General features: G+C 43.0%; 1 protein-coding gene across 2 annotated transcripts in view; it reads left to right on the top strand.

Moving 5' to 3' along the window:
* Positions 1 to 513: 513 nt before the first annotated feature.
* The window catches only part of FHIP1A (FHF complex subunit HOOK interacting protein 1A), a 662,899-nt gene continuing 643,532 nt past the window's right edge, over positions 514 to 19,880 (top strand). For both annotated transcript variants that reach the window (XM_063920560.1, XM_063920559.1), the window contains exons 1-3: positions 514 to 719; positions 2,519 to 2,624; positions 8,339 to 8,455. The gene's annotated coding sequence lies outside the window, so the exon portion shown is untranslated. The remainder of the gene's footprint in view (positions 720 to 2,518; positions 2,625 to 8,338; positions 8,456 to 19,880) is intronic.

Genomic DNA, 19,880 nt, shown 5'->3' with positions numbered 1-19,880 from the left:
ATTAAAATGATGACAGACCCGCTTTATTACTGAGTAGTTCAGCTTTATTGTAATATGCAATGTTGTTGAAGACAGGTAAAATTTAAATGCATAGTGGTCACAGAATGGGTGTAATTTACACACAAAAATGTACAGCACAATTGGCATATACCCATGGTATTGTGCTGCTGAATTTGTGACATTGAGCCTGACTCAGCATGGACCGCAAAAGCAAAATCTATCTCTACTGGGCAAAACCATGAGCACTGCAGAGGGTGGGTGGGGGTGGGTGGGTGCAGATATAACATGTGCAGAGAGCAGGGGCGGAACTACGGGAGACAAAGGAGTCTGTTGCCGCCGGGCTCCCAGCCAAGAAGGGGGCACTTACTCATTGACCCCGTTCCTCCATTGTTCCCGTCAGTATCTATCCCGCAGTTCTAGAGGACAGAGGAGCCGCCATGCAGAGCGCACATCATCACGGCGCTCCTCCCCTGTGACCTGGTCTCGCTGCTCTCTATGGTCGTGGACGTCACCTGCCTCCTGTAATGTGACCCGCGACCTGAGCAAGTGAGCAGGCAGCCGGTCAGCGACGTTCGTCCCTGGAGCCGGGTCCGGGAGCAGTGACGTGATAGGAGCTGGGCAGTGACTTTCTGTGAGGTCCTTCTCGGGAGCCGGGCAGTGATGTGCGGTGAGATCCGTCCTTGGAGCCAGGTCGCAGTGGCGTGACGGAAGGGTGTGCGGTGAGCAGGCTGGGCGTGCAGAGTGGCTGTCCCTGTGGGAACTCGAGGAGCCAGAGGACATACAAACTAAGCGCAAGGCAACAAATTAGTGCAAGCCTCATGGGGCTGCGGTAGTGGGGGCAGGTGCTGGGGAAGGTGTGTGTGGGGGGGGGGGGGGTTGGTTGGTGATATGCATACCATAGATATGAAATGTATTTAATTTGGTAGCACTGGAGGTACACCTATTGTATAATTGTTTTATTACACTAAGTCTCTCTATAAATATATAATGACAAAGTCACACACGTATATAAAAGGAAATATAGTGTAATAATGTGTTTATGACAGATTAGGTACACATCCAGTGCTACTAAATTAAATATTATATATATATATATATATATATATATATATGGAATAAGAAAAAAGATCTTGTGGGAGCCAATCAGCCTTCAAGATAACAATATTAAAAAATAATTTTTTATTCATACACAAACAAAAGGTCTTTATAACCTAAAAGTTTGTCCTAGGTACAAATATCTAAAAGTTCAATAAAACAATTAAACAATCTTATACATAGTTGTGAGGAATTTACAGTCAGGTGATCAGTCAGAACTTGTAGGAGACGTGCATCCAATCAGGTGCTTGTATTATAGCTTTGTTAGCTCAATAGTGTAAACCCTATTACGATATTAGTAATTGCTCTATGAATTTCCTTGATGTGATGGTTAGATTGGATAATCAGGTGATTACGACTAATTTATATACTAAAGTAACTGATAGAAACACATTATTACATTCTAGCAGTTTCCACCCGAAACCTCTTAAATTTGGACTCCCATATTCTCAGTTTTTAAGGGCATGTAGAATCTGCAGCAATAAGGAGGATGCTGTGTGTCAAATTAATATTATGATTGACAAGTTCCTAGCTAGGGGATATTCGTATTCCACACTGGTTAAAGCTAAAGAAAAAGCATTGTCTAAGTCTAGAAGTACTTTGTTACAATCTACCAAGAAAGATAGTCATGAAAATCGCATGCCTTGGGTGAAACACTTTAATACATCTAGTGGTGCTATTAAATCTGTCTCTAGAGACCTTTGGCCTATTGTTGGTACTGATGCAGACTTGGGTCTTGGTGACAAGACGCTTATGCCTTGTTATACCAGAGGTCGCAACATTCGTGATTGGGTATTTAAAACAGATATCACTAACATGTCCAATGTTCCACATAATCAACATTTTCTTAGCCGACGCAACGGATGCTATAAGTGCATCAATTGTGTTACATGTCGATACCTGATTGCTGGGGATAGTTTCTGTCATCCTTATAGTGGCAATTTTTTTTACATCAAACATAAAGTAACATGTACCACCAAATTCATTGTTTATTTTATTAAATGTCCATGCGGACTCTATTATGTCGGCAAAACCGACAATACCTTACGCGAACGAATGGCTGGACATCATTCCACCATTCGAGCTGCTTTGGATTCCGGGAGTAGTAATCATCCAGTTGCTAGGCATTTTTTTGAAGCAGGACATAGTATGGCTAATCTACAATATATGATCATTGATCATGTACCTGCCTCTTTAAGAGGTGGAAATCGTTCACTTAAATTACTTAGATGTGAGTCAGGATGGATTCATAGATTAGGAACGCTTGTGCCACGTGGTTTAAATGATACTTTAGGCCTCCATGCATTCATTTAAATTCTATCAAGGATAGCTGTATTCTTTTGTGCTATATATATATGGGTAGTAACCTGCTGTGTTGTTCAGTTTACCCTGTGCTTTATTTATTTCACTTTGTTTTTATTAGCGCCGCTTACCAGGGCTACGGACCGGGTGTTATGACGTCATTGGTGGGCGCCATGCTTCCGGGTTCCGGACGCCGTTGGCGGCGTGGGTCACTTGGTGGGGATAAGGTGAGTCTGGTTTACTGTTTGTTATATGCCTGATGATGATGTGAAAATAAAATACATCGAAACGTTGCTGCTACATATGCCTGCATTATCGTGAGTTTATTATTCCGGGTGCCGCTTGTGAATTGATGCTATATATATATATATATATATAAAATCAAATTTTCCGGCATTCAGATTAATGTGAATCGACTTGTCCAGGTGCGTTTCCTTCCTGGTTTGGATATATGGTATGTATCACTGGACGGCACTCCGGAACCACCACCCAAAATGAAAAATAGTAGGGGTCCAATGCGGGTCCGCGCTGATGACGCATTAGACCCTGGAGCGGAATGTTTGGTGGGACTTCATGTGCGAGCACACAGGGTGGTAAGTATGTCTATATATTCTGTTTTTGTTGTTATATACTCAGGACTTGATAAAAGGGACACAATCCATAAAACGTTAATCATCACACCGTGATACTGTGTTTCATTTGGGTTGGTGGTTCCGGAGTGCCATCCAGTAATACATACATACATACACGCCAGGGCGCCCTCCGGATCGCGCCGGCGCCCTCCGGAAGGCGGCGCCCCGGGCAAAAGTCCTGCTTGCCCGTGGCTAGATCCGCTACTGATACACGCATGCAGGGGAGGTTTCAGAGTACCTAGAAACCCTCCCTGCACGCTGATCCATTGTCACAGACGACGACTTTTGTTAACTTTCAGAGCTGCCGTCAGCTGCCTCCATACACTGACTGACTGAGGACGGACTCAGAGGCAGGCTGGCTGAGTGTATGGCAGCTAGCTGCAGAGGAAGCTGCTGCTTCTCCCAGGCGGTTCTCCCATGTGACCAGGCTGGGTGGCTGGTCGGGTGATGCAGTATATCTGTACAGTCCATGGCATTTGAGCACAGGTGTGTGTTTCATGTGTTGGGGGGCTTAGTTATGCTGGACGCGTGAGGCATCCACTGTCCTGGTGTTTGAGGGGTGTGTGTGAATATTTTATGTGTTGTATAAGCTGTATGTATGTATCCTATGTGTGTGTGTATATGCTGTGTGTATGTAACTATCTAGTGTGTGTATATATGTATGCTGTGTGTTTATATGCTGTATGTATGCTATGTGTGTGTATGCTGTGTGTATGTATCCTATGTGTGTGCATATGCTGTGTGTATGTATTCTATGTGTGTGTGTGTGTGTGTGTGTGTGTGTGTGTGTGTGTGTGTGTGTGTGTGTGTGTATGCTGTGTGTATGTATCCTGTGTGTGTATATGCTGTGTGTATGTATCCTATGTGTGTATATGCCATATGTATGCATGCTATATGTGTGTTTGCATGCTATGTATATGCTGTATGTATGTACATGTATACTGTGTGTATATGCTGATTGTGTATATGTTGTGTATATGGTGTGTGTAAATACTATGTGTGTGTATATGCTGTATGTATGCATGCTGTGTGTATGTATATTCTCTGGGTGTATGCATGCATGAATGGTGTGTGTGTGTGTGTGTGTGTGTGTGTGTGTGTGTGTGTGTGTACTCTATGTGTGTCTGCAGTATGTATCAGTGATCTGTGTATTTATGTATATATGTTTTTGTAAGTATACTATGTGTGTATGTATGTATGCTGTGTATGTATGTATATGTACAGAATGTGTGTGTGTGTGTGTGTGTGTGTGTGTGTGTGTGTGTGTGTGTGTGTGTGTGTGTGTGTGTGTGTGTGTGTGTACGGAAACCTCCCCATGAAAATCATGCGTTTGCCCCTGACATACTATACCCGTGTGTCGTCTCGTTCTTTGTCTGAGTGCCGCCTGAACGCTTGTATACATTGGACCCACAGAGGTACCTAGGAAGGCACCAGCTAGTTTGCTTAATATTGGGGGTGCTGTTTGAACCTATATATATATATATATATATATATATATATATATATATATGCATTATGGATTAAAGCTACACTTGTTTTAAAGACCGTAGGAGTGCTGCCTGGTCTACTCTATATAGACACATCCCATGTATGCAAACCAGAGGAGGGCACCCCGGCATTACCCAGGAATCTGAACCAAGAGTGCCATTACACATGCAACACTCCTCCTTGGTGAAAACAAGTGCTCCTGGTGCCCAGAATAGCAAGGGGGGGGGGGGGGGGGGGCTATTTATAGAAATACAGATGTTTAGTTATGTCTTTTGTCTGTTCTATTTGGACACCACCCACTGAGCAACATGGCTGCACCTGAGGATGAAGCAGCAGATGGTGCTATGCATTATCTGCAGTGTGATAATTCTGACACACTCAGTTTTTCTGAAGCGGAGGCGGAAAATATTCTTTTTAAAACCTCAGCATTTGAGACGGATACTGGGACTACAAGTGATGAATTATACAGATATTTGTTGAAGTTACGCAAACGAGAGATTGACTATCTCTATCATGGCATGACACTATCAGACTATTTTAGGGCCAAACAAATCCCGCGTAGATTTCGTATTCACAACATGCCCACTATTGGAAGATACGACGTGACATTTTGCAGAAAATGGATATCTGTGTTAAATAAGTGCTCCATGGACTTGTTACTCCTCGTGATAGAAGAAGCTGCATGGGAGATGAATATCACCAAGCAAAAAATTGGAGCATTTAATACAGAGCATGCCATAACGCAAGCCTCACCCCCAGACTGGATGACAAAATGGAAGGAGAAGTAGAACAATACAAGAGTAACTTGATTAAATTCAAGAAACAGAAACTCATAAAAGTGCAACAAGACTATGCTCAACATCGAGTATACTCGTGGTTATATAATAGTAATGTAAGTTACACCCCAGTACGACAACAATACACCAGACGTCGTGAACAACGCCAACAGTTCTCAAGTACTTCAGCCAGCGACGCTGAAGAAACCCCAACAAGTACACAACAAATAGGAGAAGCCCCTTTAGCGGTTCGTACCAGGGCCATCGTCGCAGGCAGAGGAGTGTGTTCACGAGGAGAGGGGGACAAACGAGGAGGAAAGCGAGGTCCCAGAACCAACTCCAGGCCACCAAGGAGGGGACGCAACTGATATTCAACCTATCTACAAAAGGCTTAACATCACTGGAATCTAAGGTGTTAAGCAAAGGACTTGGATTTGTTCCAACTAGTTCCATTGATCCTTTTCAATGGAAGATAGAGACATTTAAATTATCTAGATCTCTCAAATTAAAAGAATTCTTCCATAAACAACCGCCTGGGCAGGGGACCGCAGGTACGTGTGAAATCCCTAGCCAGGTGAGTAAACTCAACAAATCTACATTTGAACCTACTTCACTTAATCCTTCCATCAGGACATTTAATAGGATGATGGAGCCGCTAGACGGAGAACCCTGTAATAAACCATACCCTAATATGTCCAAGGAGGAATTCACAGCCCTGAAAGGACTAAGTAAAAGACAGGACATTATAATTAGGGGTGCTGATAAAGGGGGAGGGATTGTGGTTCTTGATACGGATGCATATAAGTTGGAATGTACACATTTATTGTCTGACTTGAATACATATGGATGTTTACAGCATGATCCCACTAATATTTTCAAACGTGAATTAGATGTAATACTGACTGAAGCAGTTTCTGAAGGGATTATCTCTGTATCTACATCTAAAGCTTTGATTAGAGAGTACCCCATTGTACCTATTTTTTATTGCTTCCCGAAAATACACAAGGACCCAGTTAATCCCCCGGGCAGACCGATTATTTCGGTGAGGGGGTCTATTTGTGAGCCTTTGGCTGTATATTGTGATACATTTTTACAACCTTGTATACAGCAGACTAATACCCATTTGAAGGATACTTCCTCGCTGCTCAGGAAGTTGAACTCAATTGGTATACTCCCCCCAGATACCACCCTAGCGTCAATTGATGTCACTAGTCTCTATACATGTATACCGCATGAAGCAGGATTGCTAGCGGTGAGACGTCTTATTACCAACAATCCGCTATATAAGGGTCCAGAAATAGAGTTTTTCCTGCAATTACTTAGATACACCTTGACACATAACTACTTCCTATATGATAAAAGGTATTACATTCAACGCACCGGGTGTGCGATGGGGTCCGCTGTGGCCCCAGCCTTCGCTAATATATATATGTGGGAGGTAGAAAAGGATTTATTTTTACAAGATCAACTCATTAATTGTCATCTTAGACTATATACTAGATACATAGATGACATAATGATATTCTGGACAGGGCCACAAAAACAACTGAGCAATTTGATTCAATCACACAATCAGACATCTAGTCCGGTAAAATTTACAATGGTGACTGATACCAGTACAATTAACTTCCTAGATGTACAAATTTCAGTACATAATGGCATAATTAATACATCACTTTATGTCAAACCAACTGACAGAAATAATCTTCTTAAACATGACAGTTTCCACCCTAGATCGACTACGAAAAGTCTCCCTTTTTCTCAGTTTCTCCGGGTTTGTCGCATAAATAGTACACCGGAAAGGAGAGATTCAGATCTGGAGATGATGCTGCAGAAATTTCTAGAACGGGGATATCCACTGAGAGAGTTGCAATAAGCTAAGATTCATGCCCTTAATTATACACGAGAATAACTGCTAGCACCCAAAGATAAAAAAACGTTGACAGGTAAATTCCCGTGGGTCACACAATTTAATACTAACAGTAAACATCTAACTAAAAGAATGAAACAATTGTGGCCTATAGTGTCCACGGATAAAGATCTGGGTGAAGTTTTTGATTCAAAACTCCTGGTTAGCCATACTAGAAATAAAAGTATTAGGGATTATGTAGTCAAAACTGATGTATCTAATTTTGATACCCCAAAACCACACTTTCTTAGTAGGAAACCGGGCTGCTTTCGGTGTAGTGGCTGCACGATATGCAGCTACCTTATTCCGGGAGACAAATTTAGACACCCACACACAGGAAAGACATTTACCATTCAATACCCGCTTTCCTGTGAGTCCAAATTTGTAGTATACCTCATCAATTGCCCATGTGGACTGACGTATGTGGGTAATACGGACTGTACCTTTAAAACACGCATGGCGCAACATAGATATGCGATCCGGGAAGCCATTAAATCGGGGGATAGTGAACAACCTGTGGCTAGGCACTTTGCCAATGCAAAACATGGTATGGCCACATTGAGGTATAAAATTATTGACCAGGTCCCCAAATCACTACGGGGAGGTGATCGATCTAGGAAACTTTTGCAACTGGAATCCAGATGGATTCATAGATTAAACACTATTTACCCTAAGGGTCTAAACGAATCTATGAATCTGAGATGTTTTCTGTAAATGATCGGATGCAGAGGTTTATTCTTTATTCTTTATTCTTAATTCTTTTCTTGTATGACTTAGAACTATTAACCTCCTCAGGTGAGAACCATCTGATTATGATGTGATTATTTGATTTAAGTAGAATCTATATTTTCTGTTTTAGGAATGTCTAGACCTATGATGCTCTATGGGGCGGTATGCCAAGGGGCAGACATATAATGTATCGCTTTTAATTTACTGCTCTAGTTTAATAATTTTGTGATTTCACATCTGTTAGTTTGGCACCATTTTTTGTGTTTTTACATTTTGCACATAGCACTTTGACCATTATTAACTATTGCAACGTTTAACCATGTTTTTTTCATTCATGGAAGTCATATTTCTCTTCTTCCGTATTGATTTCACTGTTTGTAACGTAACCATGGTGATCTCCCTCACAGTGTCAGCGCGTCAGCTGGTCGGACCGGCGTTGCGTCACTTCCGGCTAGGAGGCACGACACGACCGGGATCCGGACGGCGTGGTCTGAACGGGCGGGAGGAGTCCCTCCGACACTAAGGTATTTATACATCTATTATGTTCATTTTCACTTATCCTGACGACGGGGCTGCGTCCCCGAAACGTAGATGTCTCCACTGACAATAAAGTCACTGCACTCTACCCTTTAAGATATGCTCTGAGTGCCGCCCGTTTGTTCCCGTGTGCTATCGGGTTTTTGCCCGTGGGAGGGCACCACGAGCTAAGGAAACTACACTAAGGAACTGTGAGTGCCGGGTCAAACTGCTATGTTTTATATATATATATATATATATATATATATATGCATTATGGATTAAAGCTACACTTGTTTTAAAGACCGTAGGAGTGCTGCCTGGTCTACTCTATATAGACACATCCCATGTATGCAAACCAGAGGAGGGCACCCCGGCATTACCCAGCAATCTGAACCAAGAGTGCCATTACACATGCAACACTCCTCCTTGGTGAAAACAAGTGCTCCTGGTGCCCAGAATAGCAAGGGGGGGGGGGGGTATTTATAGAAATACAGATGTTTAGTTATGTCAAATAACGCAATGTAAATGGAGGGCACTAAAATGCTCTCCGTATTGTCTGGAGGTCACAAAAATGCTCTCCGTATTGCCTGGTGTGTAGCGGTCACTAATATGTTCTTAGTATTGTGCAGCGGTCACTAAGCTGCTCATACTTATTGTCTGGTGGTGACAAAAATGCTCTCAGTACCCATGGGCTACTGCTTCACAGGTTAGCGGGAAATCGGCTGTCACTAATTTTCATAGGAATGTCATGGACATGTCGTTCATTTTGCAAAGTCAAAGAGACGGCATGGGGGGAGGGGAAGTTGGGGGGGGGCACCAAATATTTCTTGCCTCCAGGCGACTTGAATGAACTTACGCCACTGGCAGAGAGAGTTAGATTTGGGTGGAGTGTGTTCAAACTGAAATCTAAATTGCAGTGTAAAAATAAAGCGGCCAGTATTTACCCTGCACAGAAACAAACTAACCCACCCAAATCTAACTCTCTCTGCACATGTTATATTTTCCTCACTTGCACATGGTTTTGCCCATTAGAAAAAAAGATTTTGCTTTTGCGATCCATGCGGAATCAGCCCCATTATTTCTACAGTTCATCATAGAAACTCATAGAGAACAATGTGTTACTATATTTATTCTGTTCTTTTTCCATTGACTCATATGACAGCTTGAACTGTTAGTTTGACTATAGGCAAGCTCCACCCTTTGAACTGGTATCTCTTCAATAAAGCTTTTAATTATTAATTATTATTATTATTATTATTATTATTATCATTATTAGCTTTTAGCACTTAGGGGGTAATTCAGACCTGATCGCTGGGCAGCGATATTTGCAGCCCTGTGATCAGATAGTGTAATTTCGCTGTGCAAGTGTGCGAACGCATGTGTAGCAGAGCTGCACAAACAGATTTTGTGCAGTCTTTGCGCAGCCCAGGACTTACTCAGCCGCTGCGATCACATCAGGCTGTTCAGGATTGGATTTGACGTCAGACACCCTCCCTGCAAACGCTTTGACACACCTGCGTTTTTCCAAACTCTACCTGAAAACAGTCAGTTGCCACCCACAAGAGCCTTCTTCGGGTCAATCTCCTTGCGAACGCCCGTGCGAATGGATCCTTCGCACAAACCCGTCGCTGACCGGCGATCCGCTTTGCAGACATCCGTCACACCTACGCATTGCAGTGCATACGCATGTGCAGTTTGGATCTGATCGCCCGCTGTGCAAAAGCGCAGCCTAGCGATCAGGTCTGAATTACCCCCTTAGTTCAAAGACAAAATCAACACTATGCAACAATATACTGTATCACCTTATACTGAAACCCACACACTATTCAACTTCTATTAAACTCCACAATCCACCTTCAGTTCTTTTTCCTCAGTATCCAAGAATGAAGTCACTACACACATCTCATCATTAGCGGAACTACAGTACAGAGCGGTGTATAAGTCTCTTTACATATTGCATTTTGGGGCAGATTTCATTAAATGCAGGCTGCCAGGGGCACAGGACAGTCTTATGATCGGGATGCCGGCTGTCAGGTTTCCGGTGTCGGTCTCCTTACTGTGTTGGGATTCTGGCTTCGGAATTTTGACAGGTGTCGAGATTCCGGTGCTGGTATTCCGACTGCTGGGATCCCGACAGCCGGCACCTTAACCACATCCCCCTCTGTCTAAGGGAGAAAAGAGACATGGGTTAATCTGCTCTTTACTATAATAGTATAGTTTTTGATCTGTGCTGATGTATACATTGTAAGCATTGCTATTTGAGAAAGTGACAAAAAGGTCTCCCAACAGGGCCGGTGCAAGGTTTCTAGGCGCCCTAGGCAAAGATGCACAATAGTGCCCCTGCCTTCACCTATACCCTCCCCCCAGCTTACATACTGTAAACACTTGACTTTTTAAATTAGTTTTAGATTTATTTTTAGATTGACAACATAAATTATAGCAACAATAAATAACACTGTAACAGTAACAGCAATAACCTTGGCACATTTTTTTTTTTTTTAAAGTTAAAAAAACCTGCATATGTCAGTAAAGCGGCTTGAATTACTCCAACGGCAAGCTGGCACTTGCCTTTGGAATAATTATACACGGTGGAGTCACATTATTAGGACCTCCTCCTACATGTGACATCGACAGCGCGTAGACCATGAAGTACATCACGTGATGTGCGCTGGCTCGGTGGGTATATAAGGTGTGCGATAGGCCGTCTGCACACACAGCACTCGTTGCTGTCATGCGTAAAAGGGGCGATTTATCCAAGTTGGAAAAAGGGATGATTATCGGCTTTCAGGCCGGGAGGAGGTCGTTAGGTCGACATACATTAGGTCGACATGTACTAGGTCGAGATGCAAAAAGGTCGACATGAGTTTTTCACAATTTTTTACATCTTTTCACCTTTTTCATACTTAATGATCCACGTGGACAACAGTTGGGAACGGTGACCTGTGCCAAGCGCAGTGGTAGTGGAGCGAGGCACCTTGCCCGGAGCATGGCGAGCGGAGCAAGCCATGTGAGGGGACACAGTGCACTAATTGGGGTTCCCGGTCACTTCACGAAGAAAACAACACCAAAAACAGTCAAAAAACTCATGTCAACCTTTTTCCATTGTGTCATTGTACATGTCGACCTAATGACCATGTCGACCTAATGAACTACACCCTTCAGGCCAAGGGCGGCTGTATTTCTGATACAGCAGAGTGTGTGAACTGTCCGCGTGCTGCTGTACTGTGACTGGATAAATGGCAAACATTGCAAATAATTGACGTGGAAACTGCGGAGAACCACTGATGTGAGAGGTGAATGTCGGCTACGAAGATGCATGAGGGCTGACTGACACACTACAGTGGATCAGCTCACCTTCATAATGAATCTGGGGCTAAAATGACAGCTCAGTCCCATCTAGCTGCTTTCCGTGCTGCGCATAGCATATACTCTGGCATTTAGTCATAATACTGTGACTTGATCATGTATATATATATATATATATATATATATATACAGCAGTGTTTCTAGAGAGGAGGAGACCCATGTGCAGACTCCATGTGTGGGCCACCTCCTCTCCCGTAGCCGTCACCGCTGCTGCAAGCGGTCTCTGTGCCACAGCACATGCGAAGGACTCTGAAAAATGGGCGCCGTGCCATTTTTTTTTCGGAATCCTGCGCATGCGCTGTAGACTTTGGCACTTTGCCAGAGTAACATAGTAACATAGTATCTGAGGTTGAAAAAAGACAATTGTCCATCGAGTTCAACCTATTTGTGGTGTCCTATGCATGATGATTTGACTAAAATTTCTGACTGATGCTGCTGTCAGCCATTGCATTTTATCCCTATTTATAGTAACTATAATGCATGACTATGCACCATACCCCTGGATATCCTTATCCAATAGGAATTTATCTAACCCATTCTTAAAGGTGTTGACAGATTCCGCCATTACAACTCCCTCGGGCAGGGAATTCCAAACACGTATTGTCCTTACCGTGAAAAAGCCTTTACGCCGTATTGTGCGGAATCTCCTCTCCTCTAACCTGAGCGAGTGTCCACGAGTCCTGTGTGGTGATCTAACCAAAAACAGGTCCCGCGCAAGCTCTGTGTATTGTCCCCTTATATATTTGTAGATGTTGATCATATCCCCTCTTAGTCTCCGCTTTTCCAATGTAAACATGCCTAGTCTTTTAAGCCTTTCCTTGTATTCCATCGTCTCCATGCCCTTAATTAGTTTGGTCGCCCTCCTCTGTACCTTTTCAAGCTCCAGGATATCCTTTTTGTAGTACGGTGCCCAGAATTGTACACAGTACTCAAGGTGTGGCCTCACTAGTGATTTATATAACGGGAGTATAATACTCTCGTCCCTAGCATCAATACCCCGTTTTATGCATGCTAATATCTTATTAGCCTTCTTTGCTGCAGTCCTACTTTGGGTACTACTGCTTAGCTTGCTATCTATGAGGACACCTAAGTCCTTTTCCAGTACAGAATCCCCTAATATTACCCCATTTAGTAGGTAGGTGTAATTTTTGTTCTTGTTACCACAGTGCATTACCTTACACTTGTCTGTGTTGAAGCGCATTCTCCATTTGGCTGCCCATGCTTCTAATTTAACTAAGTCGTTCTGAAGAGACTCTGCATCCTCCTCTGTATTTATAGCCTTACACAATTTGGTATCATCTGCAAAAATTGACACCATGCTCTCTAGACCTTCTGTTAGGTCGTTAATGAAAATATTGAACAATAGCGGTCCTAATACTGAGCCTTGCGGCACACCACTTAGCACTTCAGTCCAAGTTGAAAAAGATCCATTAACCACAATGCGCTGCTTCCTATTATCTAACCAGTTTTTGACCCAAGTGCATATTGTGCTTCCTAGCCCTGATTCATGTAGCTTGTAGATAAGTCTCATGTGTGGTACAGTATCAAACGCTTTGGCAAAGTCTAAAAAGATTACATCCACGTCTTTACCCTGATCTAGGTTTGCGCTTACTGTTTCATAAAAGCCAAGTAAGTTGGTTTGACAGGATCTGTCCTTCATAAACCCATGTTGATTCCTTTTAATGACCTTATTGGTTTCAAGGAACTTCTGAATACTATCTCTTAGAATACCTTCCAATACTTTCCCCACTATAGATGTAAGACTAACTGGTCTATAATTACCTGGTTCAGCTTTACTTCCCTTTTTGAATATAGGCACTACTTCCGCTATACGCCAGTCTTTGGGAACCATACCTGATATAACTGAATCCTCAAAGATCAAAGATAGCGGTTTTGCCAGTTCAAAGTGAAGCTCCATTAGAACCCTTGGATGAATACCATCGGGCCCTGGTGATTTATTAATCTTTAAATGTTTTAATCGGTCACAGACTACTTCCTCGCTTAAATAAGTACCTATCAGTGTGATATTCTCATTATTGAGATTGTGTGTCAGTCCCTGAATTGGGTCCTCTCTAGTGAATACTGTAGAAAAAAACTCATTTAGTGTGTCCGCTATGTCATTATCATTTTTGCTTAAGACTCCCAACTTGTCTTTTAAAGGGCCTATACTCTCCTTTTTTAATCTCTTGCTATTAATGTATTTAAAGAATTTTTTGGGATTCGCTTTGCTTTCCTTTGCTACTAGTTTTTCAGTTTCTACTTTAGCCGCTCTTATTTCCTTTTTGCAATTTTTGTTACATTCCTTATAGTGCTGAAATGACTCTGCTTCCCCGTCAGATTTGTATTTTTTAAATGCTCGCCTTTTCTTGCCCATAAGTTCCTTAATCTTTTTGTTAAGCCACATCGGTTTATGATTTTTATTCCCTTTTTTGCTACTCATAGGAATATATTTGAGTGTATTTTTAGCTAGCAGGAATTTTAGTACCTCCCATTTATCCATAGTATTTTTTCCTAAAAACAAACCTTCCCATTCAATATCCCTGAAAAATACCCTCATCTTTTCAAAATTTGCTTTGCTAAAGTTTAAAGTCCTAGTTGAGCCAGTATAGGGCTGTTTGTAGAAACTGATATTGAATGTGACCATATTGTGGTCGCTGTTTCCTATGGGTTCCCCTACTATAATACCCGATACCAAATCCTGATTGTTTGTTAATACCAGGTCTAAGATTGCATTATACCTAGTTGGTTCCTCAATTAGTTGGACTAAGTAGTTATCATTTAGTGTGTTTAAAAACATATTGCCCCTAGCAGTATCACATGAATCGTTTTTCCAGTTTATCTCTGGATAGTTAAAATCTTCCATCACTACTATGTCTCCTACTCTTGCTGCTCTTTCAATTTGCTTTAGTAACAATTCATCATCAGATGCGTTGATACCAGGCGGCCTATAGCATACACCCAATACTAACTTTTTTATTCCTTTTTCCCCGCATGCAATTTCTACCCATAATGTCTCAACAGTGTCTACAGTCCCCTCCTGAATATCTTCCCATATATTAGGTTTTAAAAACGGCTTTACGTACAGACACACCCCTCCACCCTTTTTATTTAGTCTGTCTCTCCTAAACAGTGTATAGCCCTCTAGATTGACTGTCCAATCATGAGATTCATCCCACCAAGTTTCAGTAATGCCTATAATATCATACTGTTTGCTTGCTGCAAGTATTTCTAGTTCACCCTTTTTACCAGTAATGCTTCTGGCGTTTACATACATACAACTAAGATAAGTATTTTCCCTTGCGTTAGGGACATCTTTCACCTTATGTGGCAAGGATGACCTGTAATCGTCATTGGTTAGTGCTTTAGTAAAATCCCTTTTAGTACCCATGTTAGTAACCTTACCGCCTACTCTTACCCTCCCCCCAACTTCTCCCCCATTTCGTTTACTACCGCCATCCCCACTATTCTCACTGCATGACCCGTAGTTTCTAGCTAAACCCTCCCCCCAGGCTCCTAGTTTAAAATCTCCTCCAACCTTCTAACCATCCCTACCCCCAGCACCGCTGCCCCCTCCTCAGTCAGGTGCAATCCGTCACGACAAAAGAGATGGCGCCTGACTGAGAAGTCCGCCCAGTGTTCCAGGAACACAAACCCCTCTTTCCTGCACCAATCCCTAAGCCACACATTTACCTCTCTAATCTCCCTCTGCCTCCCTGGACTAGCGCGTGGCACGGGTAATAATTCCGAGAATATTACCTTAGATGTCCTTGCCTTCAGTTTCTTTCCTAAGTCCCTATAGTCTTTCTTAAGGACATCCCACTTCCGCTAACTTTGTCATTGGTGCCAACGTGCACCAAGACCGCTGGGTCTTTGCCAGCCCCTCCCAACAATCTATCTACCCGGTCCGCGATGTGCCGTACCCGAGCACCCGGGAGACAATAGACTGTACGGCGATCACGGTCCCGGTAGCAGATTGCCCTATCTGCCTTCCTGATGATAGAATCCCCTACCACCACCATTTGACTATGTACCTCTCTATCTTTTATCCCAACCGCGCCAGAGGGACCGCACCTCTGGATGCTAGAGGGAGCAGTCTCCTCCGGCACCGTCATTTCTTCACTATCATCCTCCGATTCCTCGTCCAATCTGGCAAATTTGTTCGGGTTTGATAGTTCGGAGATGTCTACAGCGCTCAGTGCACTAGCAGAAGCGGTGATGGCTACAGAAGAGGAGGGGGCCCATACACAGTCGCTGATGGACTCCGGAAAGGTAAGTATAGGAGAAATGGGTGCAGTGTGTACGCTGTGGGCCCCCCTGGCCCGTGCACTGCACCCCTTATAGATACGCCACTGTACATATATATATATATATATATATATATATATATATATACACACACACACACACACACATATACAAGGCCGTCATCAGGTGGGGACTGCAGGGAGTGGAGACCTGGACAGTGGTGGTGGCCTGCCCCTGCCTTAATAGCGCCTGCGCATCAATGTGTGACGTCACAGGGGTGGAACACCACTGATGGGAGGAACCAGGGTAAACAGTTCCCAGAGTGCGCATCGGGTCAGCTCCTAATCTCTCCACACAGCATTCAGGGTCCAGAAAAGTCCAAAATACATTCATAATAGCAACACTGCTTTTTGGTATCATACATGTTCACACCACTGCACAACAAGAACCACTATAGGGCAGCTCATAAAATATTAATTTTGATACCAACTACCATAAAAAAAATGCTTAACATCAAGATTACACCAACACTTTGAAGGCTAGGATAAAAATATAACAAATATAATATCACTATCTATTGGGACTGCACTTCTTTGATGGATCCCTCTGAGAGCACAAATGAGGAAAGAATTCCACAGGCTTCTATAGGGTGACGTCAGGTTTTGCTGGCTTTAACCTCACCATCGGAAGCCTGGAGGCCAGGTCTTAGTACATACGGGAAATGCTGTAAAACCCTGAAAACAGGGTTAACTTTTATCACATTTTTCCATTCCCAGAGTGAGATGCAATCTAAAAAACATCCCTGGATTGTGACAGGTGGGGTAATGCCCTATATGCCATTAGTGAAAATATATAATATGGTGATGACCGGGGCAGGGTGGCAACTTTCAGCCATGGGGGCAAATGCAACCAAGTGGCCCTGGCTTTTCAGATTTAAATACAGGATCTGTCACATAGACACGGGACTCGCCACACAGAAGATTTACAGACACTGACACATATACAGACAGGACCAGGAACACTGATACACATATAGAGAGGACTGACCACACTGATACGTATCGATACAGGACTGACCACACTGACACGTATACATACAGGACTGACCACACTGACACGTATACATATAGGACTGACCACACTGACAGACACAGCCCCTACAATAATCACAGCACCTCCCACAGCAGCATAAGCAAATTTACTAACTGTACTCTGGCCTAGCCTCCTGTTCTTCCGTGGCTGCTCAGCTCTTCCTGCCAATTCATACAGTTTGGGACTCCATTATTGCCTGAGAGTGCCACCAACTACTATATATATATATATATATATATAAATAACCCCCAGTGCCAGATATGCCCACAATGCCACATATATGCCCCCAGTGCCAGATACAGAAATGCTCCCACTGTGCCTGCCAGATATGCCTCCAGTGCCAGATACAGAAATGCCCCCACTGTGCCTGCCAAATATGCCCCCAGTGCCAGATATGCCCCTAGTGCCAGATATGTCCCACTCCCCAGTGCCAGATATGCCCCCAGACTCCAGTGCCAGGTACACATGTCCTCCCAGCTCCAGGCCACCTTCTCACAAAACACACAGTCACAGACAACAGAGACATACATACTTACCTACAAATCCGTCCTCTCTGCTCTCTCTCAGTCTCTCCCATGCTATCTGCTGCTGCCGGCCTCCTCCTGTCCCTATCTCCGCGGCTCCTCGTCACCCGAAGCGGCGTGACGTCATGACGTCACGCTTCGACGCATTAGAATAAAAGAAAACTTTATTAAGCCGAACAGCAAGCAGCAGCTTGCTGTGATCGGTGGCGGGCGGCGGAACACAAAGAGGGCAAAAGCCGCGCCGCGGTCAGTGTCACCAGCGGCGGTCCCCACCGGGAAGAACCACGGCTGGCTGTGTGTGCAGCCCGGGCCCTCCACTCTGTCAGAGTGGCCGGGCCCGGGACAACTGTACACAGGGCACCCCCTTGATGGTGGCCCTGGGCACCACCCTTAGGTGTGATGTTATGACATCACAGATTTTTGGGACAATGCCAGAATAGTGCGCACTGCTGCTCTGTTATGGCACTGCTTGTCTGAGACACCTCTCGGTCTTGTAGGCACTTCCCCTCAATAACCTTGCTGCCCTTCCACACTGCTGCTGCTTTCATACTGTATGTTTCAGATTGTTGCGGATAGGCATGGCCTAACCTCCTCCTCTTAACCATCTCTCCCTGCCCAACTCTCTTCCTGCGCCATCTACTCTTTCTGTTCTACTTTCTTTTCTATGCTAATTAATTAAATGTATTGTGTTCAATTTGTGATGGTTTTGCACAATGTTGTTCTACAACAGCTTTGCCTTTATGTATGACACAAGAGGCCTTGTTTTTTTTTTGTGTGTAAAACATATTACAATAAAACAGGATAAAGAAAATATGGGGGGGAAAAATCACAATAAAAATATCGACCATCATTTAAAAAATATTAAATGTAAAAATATCCTCCCCTTTGACGTGGGCTGTTCCCAACATTTTATTCCTTCAAACATTGCTTAGGGCTGCTCGATGCAGTGACTAAAAATATAAAAAAATGCCATAATCATTTCTGTTTGTACAATATGACATGAAAAGTTGGGCAAAGTGTAGGCGTTCCTTGTAAAATACAGAATACACGTATTGGCAGTGACGTGCAGGCAGGGGAGAGTCTCATTTGTCATACTAGAGTATACTCCAGAGTTTGACTATAAAAATTATTAGAATAATACAAAGGAAATACTGTATTTATAACGTATAAATATCATCTTTGTATTATTTATATCATCTTTGTATTTTAATAATTATTATAGTAAAAAATCACCACCAAATCATATATGTGTGTGTTAATCTGGCTCTGATACTAGCCAGTGCCTACCCAGCCATTAACCTCACTACATATTTGTGTGCTTAGTTTTGTGGAGTAGTACGCACAGAAGATTTTATTTTGCAGAATGGGTCACAAAGGAAACATTTTTACGCTATAAATTTTGCAATAGTTGAAGTTATGGGGGGGGGGGGGGGGGGGGTATCCAATTTATGACAAAAAATAATCAAAGCAAAAACAGAAGGGTTTTTTTCGCTATCTTTCACCAATATATATTTTTTGTGGGGGCAATTCTATTAGGACGCCTGAAAAAAAACAAACTATTTTCTGGCAAAAGCACACAGTTTCAGTGAAAACTTATGTTTTCACAGTCGCGGTCCCGTTTTCACAAAAAAATGGGGCAGCTTTTGGGGATTTTGTTTGATGAAACAAAATCCCAGATAAGCTGCAGCTTGTGCCGGCTTTTCGGTGCTTATTGAATACCCCTGGGGAAATCCATTAGCCACAAGAAAATATCATGGCTAATTGGATACCCCCTACTGTATGTCTCCTGTCACTTTTACTTTAATGATTAGTGGATTCTGTACTATTAACTGGGAATGGCACTGCCTTAAGCAAAGGCAATGGGGGCATATGCATCAACACTTGGATAGTGATAAAGTAGAGAGAGATTAAAATAAAAAATAAAATAAAAAATGTACCAAGCAATCATCTCCAGTCAGTTTTCACTGGCATGAACTGATTGGTTGTTACTGTGCTTTATCTCTCTCTCCACATTATCTGTGTTCAAGCATTGATGCACATGTCCCAAAAAGTCTATACTGTATATCAAATAATGTCTGTGGCATATTCCCTGAAAACAGACTTTTTGGGGGGATGACCATTGGTTTCTAAGGGAACTGCAAAGTATTGTCTCACCATAGTCAGAATTATCTTTAATACTTTATATGGGGTGTATAATTTAGTA

This window comes from Pseudophryne corroboree, chromosome 1 (genome assembly GCF_028390025.1).
Source record: "Pseudophryne corroboree isolate aPseCor3 chromosome 1, aPseCor3.hap2, whole genome shotgun sequence".
Taxonomy (NCBI): domain Eukaryota; kingdom Metazoa; phylum Chordata; class Amphibia; order Anura; family Myobatrachidae; genus Pseudophryne; species Pseudophryne corroboree.
This window is presented reverse-complemented; position numbering and strand designations above follow the sequence as displayed.